Source organism: Chanodichthys erythropterus, chromosome 18, assembly GCF_024489055.1.
Source record: "Chanodichthys erythropterus isolate Z2021 chromosome 18, ASM2448905v1, whole genome shotgun sequence".
Classification (NCBI taxonomy): Eukaryota; Metazoa; Chordata; class Actinopteri; order Cypriniformes; family Xenocyprididae; genus Chanodichthys; species Chanodichthys erythropterus.
The window spans coordinates 28,465,586-28,479,338 of NC_090238.1; the positions used below are offsets into that span (position 1 = coordinate 28,465,586).

The window sequence follows — 13,753 nt, forward strand, 5'->3', positions numbered from 1 at the left end:
GATAATCACAGGCAGGTGAGCTAAAGTAGGTTGGAAATAAACTTTGCAAGATAGTGGGTCCCCAGGAACAGGGATAAAGACCTCTGCTGTAGACTTTTATTTTTAAACTCTTTATTATTGAAATGAAACTCCCTTAAAACATTATCTTTCAAACTCAACCTTTCAATCGTCTAGTATATTGATCTCCAAACCTGATCATGCTGATCTCTTGGCTGATTTTACAGGAGTTTTGGGCACTCTTCAGTAAGTACAGCTAAACCAGCTACACAGCTATACACAAGCTTGGCCAGGCTAAGAAACGATCTTAAACCAGTTTAGACTAGCAAAACAGATCAGGCTGGTTTAAGCATGTCTTTTTTTTTTCTATGTAGGCTAATTGGGAAAAAAATGTCCCTCTATAAACATTTTTACAAAACTCCACCTACACATGCAATTCACCGCAGTTTCCAGCTGAAATGAACACTATAGCTATAACACTATTCCTTTTCACACAAATGATCAATTAATCATCCTGATTCATTGCACGTTATGACGTCAAAACACTTTCCATAGTATAGGATTGTAAACTAATACATTTTGATGTTTGCATCACATAACCAGCTCCATTTGTTTGGCTTTTCTGACATTGTGAACAATGTTGTATGGTTCGAACCCGGTGAAACATGAGTCATTATAAAACGGCTCAAAGACTTGTAGAAGCAAGCTAAAGCTTCTACAAGTCTTTGAGCCGTTTTATAATGACTCACGTTTCACCGGGTTCGAACCATACAAGCTAAAGCTTGCTAAAGCTTCAGCAAGTGTATGTTATTGTTGTTGTTGTTTTTTTACTCCCAATGTTTGCTTGTGTTAAAACTATCGGCTAGGTTTAGTGTTGGTGCATGTTATTTTTAAACACGATACATCATTAAATTTTTAGCACCATTCACTGGACATTTAATTTATGAACTGTTGTGAATCATGATACGTACAACAACTAACATAAAACATTGCCAGATTCATGTTCATTTGTTTGTATTTCATTTAATTTGTCTACTAACAATGTCCAACAGTGAACATGCATTGTCATTTTCTCTGAACCATCATGGAAACAAATGGGATGTCTACATTTTAAGTTTTCTATGCATTCTGTGGTGGAAATGACATCCATACATCTATTTATCCATCATCCTCAGAACAAAATAGCACACTTCTATGTTTCTAAAGCTAATTTCAAAGCCAGCATTTTCAGACTTATAAAACATCCAAAAGAAAATGTTCAAGTAGATAAATATAGCAAGGACATTTTCTCTGAGAATGCAAAAATAAAAATTCCAAAACTTTTTAAGTAAAGGTTAATTTATAATTCTGCGTCGAACCTACGCTGTAGCTTACATTGTAGGCTGTGTAGCACACATAGCCTGATGTGCGTCTCTCTAAAAATGTCACAATTCAATGTGAATTCAGCGCATCAATTCTATGTGGACGACAAGCACTGTGATTGGTCTGCTAGAACCCCTCCCTCAGGTCAAAAAAATAAATAAATCTGCAATAGTGTCGCATTTCTTCATACGCATTTCGGCTTGTGCCATAACTACAGTTTGATATTTAACTACTCAAGCTGCAACAAAAAGTAATGTATTTGCCACCATCACTGCTGCTGCTTCAACAACAAGCTGCTTCTTCTTTGGCTTCTGCCTTGACCTCACGGTGGTTATATGAAATGCTAAAGTGTGGCATGTGAAGTACAATGTATCGTGAGAAAAGGCAATGCCTCCATTATACTATGATTACCACATTACCCTGTCAATGTGATAATACCCACCAATCACGGTCCCTTCATCACTATGGTTGGCTCATTACTCTATCAAGGCTGATTACAGCCTCTCTTGCTTGCATCAGGTCCGAAAATCTGCCTGAAGGGGAAATTTTACTAATTTCAAAGTAAATTGCTCACTCATTGTTCAACATCACATTCTGCTACATCCAAGTCTAAATTAACTTGAAATGATCAGCGAGTAAGCTTGATTAAGTTAAATGTTTATTTGTGGTGTTTAATGAGGATTTTGACTACAAATCCAAAAGAAGGTCACCATAGTGTATTTGTTACAAATCCACTGGAGGCGAACTGAAAGTGAGAACCCAAACACAGTTTTATTGAATTAATTCTCAAACGTGGCTTGATATGAAACAAACATGAAGTTAAACATAACCTTAACCAGAACAGCAGTTAGAACAAACAAAGCTCAACAAGACACAATGGAAACATGAGGGCTATATATACACACACAATGAGAAAGTGACATATAAACAAAATGACCAGAACATGACAAATTCACAAGGGAGCACATGGCAGGATAGCCAGTGAAGCACATGATAAAAGAGAACCATAACTGTGAGAAATTACGAAATAAAAAAACATGAAACATGACAGTACTGTTGATGGTGTACTGTAAATTATGTTCATTATGATTTGTATCTAATAAATGTGTAAACAAACATTTTTCCATCTCACTTGATTCACAATCTTTGTAAAACAAGTTCAATCATAATTTTCTTAATGTCCTGACATGACAATATTCTGAAAAAATTAAACTTTAAATGCAGCTGCACCTGATTATATATATATATATATATTTTTTTTTTTTTTTAGCTGTTTGACATTTGAATATTAGCTGTTTATAGACTGACTGTCGTGCCCGTGCTCACACTGTCGGGTCACCCATCTTCAGAGATGGTTCTAATTAAAACATATTGCATAAGGTCAAAGACTGTGTTGAGGTGACAGATGAAATGTGTCTTCAAAAGGACAAATGATCATAGCTGTGCCAGATTACAGTTTGTACTGAAATGGATGTCATTGGTTTTAAGTTCAGTCAAGTGTTATTTGATTGGCTTCTTAGCCCAGTTAGATGGAGAAAAAGTCATCATGTCCATCAAGCCTGTTAAAATGTGCTTTGAACTTTGAAGGTCTATATTAAATTGTAAAGTTTTTTTTTTTTTTTTTTCCTTCTCAAAGCATATTTCAAGCGTGCCCTTTGATAACTATTGATGAAAATGAAATCTGTTAGTAAAAAATATATATATATAAAATAAAATCATTGGAAATAAAAGTACTCAAAGCTAAAGAAATATCCCTACATAAAAACCTTATCTACAAGAGGCTGGCAAATGTTAATAAATGTAAACTCAGCTAGATTTTAGAGTCTTAAATTGGAGTTTAGCATTTGTAAGAGTGCAATGTCGGGTGAATGCAGATAAAGTCATATAAAGTTTTAATTCAATAATGATGTGTCAAAGTAAGAACATTACCATAGCTTATCTCATAAGCTTATCACTAAGCTCTGCAATGCTAATAATTTTAACATTGGTATTCACATAAACGTGAATGTCAGAATTCATTATTTGGGAACTTTAGCATGATTATTATGTTCACAGCTAGTTCCCACACTTTTCCTGTGGTTTTTCATGTATTCTTATATCCGTTTATTCTGCTAGAATGGCTTTTAAACCATTCCAACTATGTTATGTTCCAACCACACATTCGTCTCGTATTCACTGGAGTGTTAAAAGCACCGGTGGGACCATGTTGTTTATCAGAGGACTGCTGGTTGAAGCCCCAGGCACCGTACAAATATGCATGTTTTCTGTTCTTTTGCCCGGTGCCTGTGTATGTGTTTCCTTGGGACAGAATTTGGTGCTTCCATTGTTAAGGAAGGCAGATCCCACAGGAAAGAATGATTGCTCTTTTATAGCTCAGACTATATGGAGTTCTTTGTGATGTTTTATTTGTAAAAAAAAAAAAAAAAAAAAAAAAATTTATATATATATATATATATATATATATATATTAGGGGTGTAACGGTACACAAAACTCACGGTTCGGTACGTACCTCGGTTTTGAAGTCACGGTTCGGTAGAGTTTTCGGTACAGCAGGTGGAGATAAAACTAAATATAAAATTGCTTTTTTTTATTATTAAACAGAGGTTTACTGAACAAATTGTGTTTTTGTCTTTAAATATATTAAATTAAATTAAAACTAAAAGTTTCTTAAGGATAAAAAAAATTATCTCTGCTAATGTTATAAACTATGTAGGGAGCCCTAACTTGAAAGAAGCCCAAACTATTAGCCTAAATTCAATTGCTTTTTATTTTTAGATAAAATAATCAACACTCAAATTAAAAATTGTATGCAAACCTGTAAGCTGCACCTAAGGCAGTTTTTGCATTAACTTCTAAATGTTTTTACTCCAATTTGTTGTTGAAATATAATCATTTCTACACAGTGGCTGTTATTTTAACATCAGATTTATTTAAACATACATTAAATAGCATAATCAGGATATCACTAAAAGATTAAGTAAAATAATGAATATATTGGCTAATACAGTGCATATATTAAGCGAAAGAGTTCATTTCTCTAGCGAACTAACAAGCTGTGAACACTGAATGGCTTTTCTGAGGTAAATGCATCATGACATATTGTTGAATACGGACGCTTTCATTGATGTCTTTCCACCGTTGAAACACTGAATGAGCGATTACATGAGATATGACCGTTTCAGTAAGTTGTACTGAATCTTGCAACATACCTTCAGATGTTCTTTCATGTTTATTCTGTAACTAGTATTAAGGAGGAAGAGATGAACACATTCACTTGCGCTCCGCGCTCGCGCTGCCGGTTGAACTGAGGCGCCTGTACAGTGATCTGTCACCCCACATCAAAGCACGTCAAAATGGCATTTTCTGTTTAAACTTCATGATTTCGTAGACACAATTTGATGGATGACACTTTGTTTCTTATCGAAAGTAACAAAACGCAGAGCTTATTGCGGTTATTGGTGGTGAATATTGGTTGCAATGTAATGCTTCGGTACACACGTGCACCGTATCGAAAGCCCTGTACCGAAACGGTTCGGTACAAATACGTGTACCGTTACACCCCTAATATATATACATATATATATATATATATATATATATATATATATATATATATATATATATATATATATATATATATATATATATATATATATATATATATACATATATATACATATAAGAGAGAGAGAGAGAGAGAGAGAGAGAGAGAGAGAGAGAGAGAAAGAGAGATTTATTCAGATTTTATTCAGACACTAGATATAATTTTTTATATATTTTTTTTTTTACTAGTGGGTGCAGGACACTATAGTTCGTTTATGTAAGTGATGATAGCAAAATAAAGTAAACTGTGACAAATTATACCAAAAAATTATTCATACAGTAAAATTATACATACAGACTACCAGTAAAATTAATAAAAATTTGGTACCAAAAATTATTCAGACACTTTGACCTAACCATGTTTTGCTTAAATGTTATCTGACATAATTAAGATTTTTTTCTGACACATTTTAACTCTGAGATCTTGTCATATTTTATTACCTTTTTTTTAACTATAGTGAATAAACTATAACAATGAATGAAATGTTCAAGGTATCTGAATAAATTTTGGTTAGACTAAATCATTAAATACCTTCTGCTTTTCCAGCTTAATGTGCTTGGCAAACATAGGCTGATTCTCCCAAAAAGCCGGGCCAGCCTAGAATTTGATTTTCACCTAGGCAAGATTTCATATTTGCACATAAGAGCACATAAATTTGCACAACACTACATAAGTTTCATTTACACTGCGTTTTGGGGGCCTGAGAACTTTAGAAAACGAGTTTCTAAGTGCAAGTTTTTGAAAACGTTACCGTTATCGTCTTTGCGTAAACAACAAAAACGCATGTGTATTACATGTTCAGTCAATAGTTGCGTAGTTTTTCTTTACAAAGTGACATTGCCAACTACTGCCAAATCTGCGTTTTTAGTCATTTTCACAGATCCGTGTGAACGGGGATCATTTAGATGACGGTGTAATCTCTATGCAAAAAAAAAAAAAACTTTTCCATTTTTAGAACATTGTCTAAATCACTTAATTGATCTCTAGTTTATTTGTGACAATAAATATCAAATTTGAGAAACAACCTGTTCCTAATGGCCTTTTGATTGTTAAAAAAAAAAAAAAAAAAAAAAAAAAAAAAAAAATTTACACAAGAACATTGTGAAGTTAGTGGCATCCAAAAACCAAGGATCAGTGGTTTAAAGGTGCCCTAGATTCAAAAATGTAATTTACCTCGGCATAGTTAAATAACAAGAGTTCAGTACATGGAAAAGACATACAGTGAGTCTCAAACTCCATTGTTTCCTCCTTCTTATGTAAATCTCATTTGTTTAAAAGACCTCCGAAGAACAGGCGAATCTCAACATAACACCGACTGTTACGTAACAGTCGGGGTGTACGCCCCAATATTTGCATATGCCAGCCCATGATCGAGGCATTACACAAGGGCAGCCAGTATTAACGTCTGGATGAAAGGCATTAGACAAGGGCAGAACATCTGGATGTGCACAGCTGAATCAACAGACTAGGTAAGCAAGCAAGGACAATAGTAAAAAATGTCAGATGGAGCAATAATAACTGACATGATTCATGATAACACGATATTTTTAGTGATATTTGTAAATTGTCTTTCTAAATGTTTCGTTAGCATGTTGCTAATGTACTGTTAAATGTGGTTACAGTTACCATCGTTTCTTACTGTATTCACAGAGACAAGAGCCGTTGCCATTTTCATTTTTAAACACTTGCAGTCTGTATAATGCATAAACACAACTTCATTCTTTATAAATCTCTCCAACAGTGTAGCATTAGCCGTTAGCCACGGAGCATAGCCTCAAACTCGTTCAGAATCAATGTAAACATTAAAATAAACACTGTACTTACGCGATTAGACATGCTGCATGACGAACACTTTGTATGTAACCATTGTGAGGGTTATATTAGCTGTTTGAACTTTTTTATGTTGTTTAAGGCGCGAGCTCTTGGGGCGTGGAGCATGGGATTTAAAGGGCCACACACCCTGAATCGGCTCATTTCTAATTATGCCCCAAAATAGGCAGTTAAAAAAAAATGAATTAAAAAAAATATTTTGAGCTGAAACTTCAGAGAAACTTCTGATAAGCCACGCAATATTGTGTTCAATATCGATATGAATCACCGTCGATATTGAACGCGATATTGCGTGGCTTATCAGTGCACTACGGCTCTGTCTATTAAATGCCGCTTCATTTGAAAGCAGGTGATGGCGATTTAGCGGTAATCAGGGAACCGGCTTTACTGACGAAATGCGCGTGACAAAAGCATTCGATATATCGCCCAGCCCTACAAAGAAGTATCACAATTAATTAAATGTGATTTTTTTATTCGCATTAAATGTGTAGAAAGAAATGTGTGGAAATAGTATTTTCTCAGTTTTCGAGATCAAAACAGAATTTGAAAGTGAAACCACACACATGAGAGAGTACATATACGGGTCTCTCTTGAGCGCCGACAAACCAGAGTAGGCTACCAGCAGTTTATGAGAGCTGCTGGTACGCATGTATCATTGCCGTAAGCACATAACACATAAGCACTGCAACACTTATTGTAAGCACTGTCAGTAATGAGGGAGGTTAGTGGCACAACAGATATAATTTTGCGCCCTGAGCTATGCCACAGGCCAGCCCTGCCCAAAAGTTATAAAAGACCAAGTTTTAAAAAGATTGTTTGAGTTCCCTGATCAGCCTGACTTATAATTTATAATGTTGACTCTAGGACTGACCAGTACTAAGTGTTAGAGGAGTGTTTATCTGCATGTCCAACCAATGGTAGACAGAGCAAGTTTTCAAGTAATGCGTTTTAAATCTGTTTCCAATTTAATTTGGCATTTATCTTTAAGCATGAGCATTTATACATATAACACAATAAAATGTAAATGTATAACTTAGAAAATGTAGTTCCCTTTCAGTCGGTCACGTTCGACGTACGTCAGTAGTGACCGACGAATTGGGATATCGCTTAGAGAGCCCTATCATCTTCGTGTAAACTAAAACAAGCCAATGGAATTGGCGTGCGATATTTGCATAATGCGCACCGCCCCCGACAGGTGTATATAAATAGGAAGCAGATGCAATCGCACTCTGTCTTTCGCTTCGGAGCCATTCACTGGTGTCCTGTTCAGGAGACTCCTTTCTTCGTTTGTTTTATTCTAAAACATTGCCTCAGAAGAGGATTTACAGCGAGCTTTCGGTGCTGGTGAAGAGGGCACGTTCAGCGAGGTCGCGAGTGTCCGAGGAGCTGAGCTATAAGCTCTAAAACTGCTGTTTTCACAGCAACACAAAGAGTGTGTGTGTTTAGCGATTTGGGCCGGTTCCTCGGTGTGTCAGGGAGTGGTGTACCTGACACATCGCGTCGCTCCCTGGGTGCTTCAGCACGAGTGAGTTGACTTCCCCTTCTAAAAGAGCTTTACAGACGAACCCTGACAGTATGTCATTTCGTCTGTGCGTTACTGGGTGCGGTCGTTCCCTGGTCCCTGCTGATGGGCACAATCGTTGCATCTCGTGTTTGGGCATTCTGCACGCTGAAGCAGCTTTTGTGGATAGTTCATGTTCCCATTGCGGGAACATGACTATCGCGGTGCTGAGGTCGAGGCTCTCCTTCCTGAAGTCTCAGGAAGCGGGGGTCCCCTCTCCTATGCCGCGTACGACCGTTTTTTCCGGCCCCGGGAACCGGAATGACGGTACGGCGCTGTATAGGAAGGGCGACCTGAGGATAACGGTCAGGGCTTCCCCGCCGAGCGGAAACGCTCCTCGGGCCCCTGCCGCCTCAGCAGCACCGCAACCCATCTTGCCGCCGTTGGTTTCCGCTGGGCCCTCTTCGGACTGTCCAGCCGTTACCTTTGATGCGCCGGCAGCGGATCGGATGTCGATCACAGCATCGGAAGGTGAGCCAGAGTCCTCGGGGGAAGACCCGGACGCGCTGCCGCCCGGGACGGTAGCGTTGCCCGAGTCGGATCCCGAGCTCACGGCTGTGCTCTCCCGGGCCGCCTTGTGCGTCGGGCTTGAGTGGAACCCTCCACCCTGTCCCGGCCCATCTCGGTTGGACGATTGGTACTTGGGGGGGGGGGGGGGTAGTGCTGGTCAAATCCAGCGTCCCGCCCCAATGCCTTTCTTCCCGGAAGTACACGATGAGGTGACCAGGTCTTGGCAAGCTCCGTATGGGGCTCGTACAGGGCCTGGTCCCTCGTCCGCCTTCACCTCCCTGGACGGCGGGGAAGCCAGGGGATATGCGAGGATCCCGCCAGTCGAGTGGTCTGTTGCGATGCAGTTGTGTCCAACGGCCGCTGGCTGGTGCGGTGAGCCGCGTCTCCCGTCCCAGGCCTGTGAATTCTCAGCCGGTCTGACTGAGAAAGCTTACAGTGCCTGTGGGCAGGCTGCCTCTGCCCTGCACGCGATGGCCCTTTTGCAGGTCTATCAGGCAAAAGCGCTGTCGCAGATGCCCCAGGAAGGTCCTGACCAACAGCTGCTTGGGGAGCTGCGTGCTGCCACTGACCTTGTCCTCCGGGCAACGAAGGTGACAGCGCGTTCTGTTGGCCAGGCGATGGCTGACCTTGGCAGACATGAGGGAGACCGACAAACATCGGTTCCTGGATTCCCCCGTGTCTCCGGTCGGCCTTTTCCGGTTTGCCCAACAGTTCTCCGCTGCACAGAAGCAGGCTGAGGCTATCAGACATGTCATGCCACGGCGGTCCGCTGCTGCCTCCACCCAGCCGCCCGTGGCTCAGCCTCAGCCCGCTCGTCGCCGAGGGCGCCCGCCTGCGTCTTCCTCCGCCCCTGCTAAGTCGGCAAAGCAGCAGCCTACACCAGCCAGACAGCAGGGTGCCGGTCGCGGACGTGGTGCCCAGCCCATCTCTGCCAAGCCAGGTGGCAAGCGGTCGGGGAAAGCTCGGCCCTGAGACGGGCGACCTGGAGCGGAAGGTTCCTGCCCTTTGGGAGAGTATTCCATCTGCTCTCCCACCCCCGGAGGAGGGCCGGGGGGATTTTGTGGCGGCTGTCCATCTACCGCCGCTGGCTCTCCGGAGTCCAGCGGTACCCACTTTGCCACAAAAAGAGCAGTTTCCTCAAACTCCAGGTCACAACTAGGTGTGTCTGCCAGTGTGCCAGGCCCCGCCTCGCCGCTGGCAGCTCCCTCTCCATTCGCCACCAGGCGGCAGTGTGATGGCGCAGACCGCGTCCCGTGCGCCGTCTCCCATGCACACTGCTGCCTCGCAGAGTCCGACCCCACTCCGGGCTGCTCCCAAGCCGTCCGAGTCGGGTCCCTCTCTGCCTTGCTGCCCCACCCCCGGTGCGTCTGTGGTGCCTTTGGTCCCGCTGGCTCAGTGTCTGGAAGCGTGAATAGCGCTCCCCAGCCTGTCCAGTTGGCTCATTCGTACTATCAGACTCAGCTATGCGATTCAGTTCGCCCGGCGTCCCCCGGTCTTCAGGGCTGTCCACTTCACTCCGGTGTCGTTGGACAGTGCACCTGTTCTCCGGGTGGAGATTGCTGTCCTCCTGGCGAAGGATACAATCAAGCCGGTCCCTCCAGCCGATATGAAGTCGGGGTTCTACAGCCCCTACTTCATTGTACCGAAAAAGGGCGGTGGGCTACGGCCAATCCTGGACCGTCCCCAGGATTGGTTTGCAGCAATAGACCTGAAGGACGCGTACTTTCATGTCTCGATTCTGCCTCGACGCAGACCCTTCCTCCGGTCTGCGTTCGAGGGTCGGGCATGTCAGTACAAAGTCCTACCCGACATGGTTGTAGCTCCCAGCCGGTTGGGTCTTCAGGTCAACTGGGACAAGAGCAAACTCGCCCCCGGGCAGAGGATCTCTTGTCTCGGTCTCGAGCTAGACTCGGTCGCACGGACTGCGCGTCTCACCGAGGCGCGCGTCCAGTCGGTGTTGAACTGCCTGAGCTCGCTCAAGTGCAGGACAGCGGCTCCACTGAAATATTTTCAGAGGCTCCTGGGGCATATGGCATCTGCAGCCGCGGTAACGCCGCTCGGATTGCTTCATATGAGACCGCTTCAACACTGGCTCCGTGGCCGGATCCGGAGATGGGCGTGGCAGTGCGGCACGCTCCGTGTCCCCGTGACACCGAGCTGCCGTCGCACCCTTGTCCGGTGGTTGGACCCTTCGTTCCTGTGGGCCGGAGTACCCCTCGAACGAGTGTCCAGGCACGCTGTGGTCTCCACAGATGCCTCTGCCACGGGATGGGGGGCCACGTACAACGGGCATGCAGTGACAGGTCTTTGGATGGGGCCTCAGCTGCATTGGCATATCAATTGCCTCGAGTTGCTAGCAGTTCGTCTTGCGCTGGCCCGCTTCAAGAAGCTGTTGTCAGGCAAGCACGTTCTAGTCCGCTCACACAGCACTGCGGCCGTTGCGTACATCAAACGTCAAGGTGGTCTACGCTTCCGTTGCATGTCGCAACTCGCCCGCCATCTCTTGTTGTGGAGTCAGAAGGATCTGAGGTCCCTTCGGGCCACTCGTGTCTCAGGTGTGCTCAACCGTGCAGCCGACGAGCTGTCACGGCAGCATCCACTTGCGGGCGAGTGGCGGCTCCACCCCCAGGCGGTCCAGCTGAATTAGCAGCATTTCGGCGAGGCCCAGGTAGACCTGTTTGCCTCCCCGGAAACTGCCTTCTGCCAGTGGTTTTATTCCCTGACCGGCGGCACGCTCGGCACGGATGCCCTGGCACACAGCTGGCCTCCGGGTCTGCGCAAATATGCGTTTCCCCCAGTGAGCCTTCTTGCACAACTCATGTGCAAGGTCAGGGAGGACGGGGAGCGGGTTCTGTTAGTGGCTCCGTACTGGCCCACTCGGACCTGGTTCTCAGACCTCATTCTCCTCGCGACAGCCCCTCCCTGGCCGATTCCTCTGAGGAAGGACCCCCTGACTCAGAGACGGGGCACCCTGTGGCACCCGTGTCCCGATCTATGGAACCTCCACGTGTGGTCCCTGGACGGGATGCGGAGGTTCTGAGTGATCTCCCGCAAGCGGTTGTAGACACCATCACTTCCACTAGAGCTCCTTCCACTAGGAGTCTCTATGCGTTGAAGTGGAACCTGTTCGTCGAATGGTGCGCCTCTCGCCGAGAGGACCCCCGATCATGTTTGGTCGGATCCGTGCTTTCCTTTCTGCAAGAAGGGTTGGAGCGAAGGCTGTCTCCCTCCACCCTGAAGGTGTATGTCGCTGCTATCGCTGCACATCAGCACACAGTTGAGGGTAAGTCCCTGGGGAAACACGATCTGATCGTCAGATTCCTTCCTCCGTACCCTCTTGGGATCTGACCCTGGTTCTCACAGCTCTCCGGGGTCATCCCTTTGAGCCTTTGCGATCAGTTGACCTAAAATTAATGTCTCTCAAGACGGTTCTTCTGGTTGCATTGGCTTCCCTGAAGAGGGTAGGGGATCTGCATGCATTTTCGGTCGACGAAACGTGCCTAGAATTCGGGCCCGGTGATTCTCAAGTCATCCTGAGACCCTGGCCTGGATACGTGCCCAAGGGGACCTCAGATCAGCTCTTCATCTGTTACGGAGGCCAGCAGAAGGGAAAGGCTGTCTCCAAGCAGAGGATGGCCCACTGGATAGTGGATGCCATCGCCTTGGCGTACGAATCCCAGGGCGTGCCTTGCCCGCTCGGGTTGAGAGCCCACTCCACCAGAGGGGTGGCCTCTTCCTGGGCGCTGGCTCATGGCGCCTCGCTGACAGATATCTGTAGAGCTGCGGGCTGGGCGACACCAAACACGTTCGCTAGGTTTTATAGCCTACGTGTAGAGCCGGTATCCTCACGTGTACTCGCATCCACTAGTCGGTAGACGTGTTGTACCCACTCTAAGTGTCGGCTTGCAATGCCATTCCCGCCACTGGCCGGATACGTGCATACTTTCACTCCAGTCGTGTTCCCCGCTTGGCGAACCCTGTCGAGTTCCTCCGCCTCCCCCTTCGGCTCGGACATTGCGGAGTGTCTGATGCCAGGCCTACATCCGTCGCTGACGCGGTCTGTTGGCTGGGGCCCATATGTCGTGACCCCTCTACGTGAGCGGTCCCATATGTGTAATTTTCCACGGTTTAAAACTCCCTACGGGCCGAGTCCGTGTCTTTCCCTTAGCAGAGCCAGCTCTGCTGTCACCTGTCAGATGAGTCTCCCCCTACCAGGTGGAGCCATCCCAGGGACTCCATATGCGTACTGCCCCCCGGGCCAGTCCATGTGTGTATTCCCACGTAAACTCCTCCCCCATTGGGTAGGTAGTGGTCTCCGCAGCGTCCCTTACGGGTTCGCTTCCCCAGTGTGTCTAGTTTACTTAGTGGGTATTGGTTAGACAGCAGTAGACTCTCTAGGTGTAAGCTCGCCCCCTTCACCGCCAGCCGGTGCTATGGGCGGCTGAGCTTGCGCTGGGCACTGGAAGGGGTTTCGTAACTGTGGCGCTTTAGTTGGGATCCCAATTCGTCGGTCACTACTGACGTACGTCAAACGTGACCGACTGAAACGGAACGTCTCGGTTACGTATGTAACCCTCGTTCCCTGAAGGAGGGAACGGAGACGTACGTCCCGTCGCCACAGTTTCTGTACCCTCGCTGTAGTGCGGACACCAGTTGTCTCCTCAGCGAAAAACAGAGTGCGATTGCATCTGCTTCCTATTTATATACACCTGTCAGGGGCGGTGCGCATTATGCAAATATCGCATGCCAATTCCATTGGCTTGTTTTAGTTTACACGAAGATGATAGGGCTCTCTAAGCGATATCCCAATTCGTCGGTCACTACTGACGTATGTCTCCGTTCCCTCCTTCAGGGAACGAGGGTTACATACGTAACCGAGACGTTTTAG

The 13,753-nt window shown here is 45.2% G+C and overlaps 1 protein-coding gene across 1 annotated transcript in view; it reads right to left on the reverse strand.

Moving 5' to 3' along the window:
- The window catches only part of alk (ALK receptor tyrosine kinase), a 504,605-nt gene that overhangs the window by 274,587 nt on the left and 216,265 nt on the right, over positions 1-13,753 (reverse strand). The gene's annotated exons all lie outside the window — the stretch shown is intronic.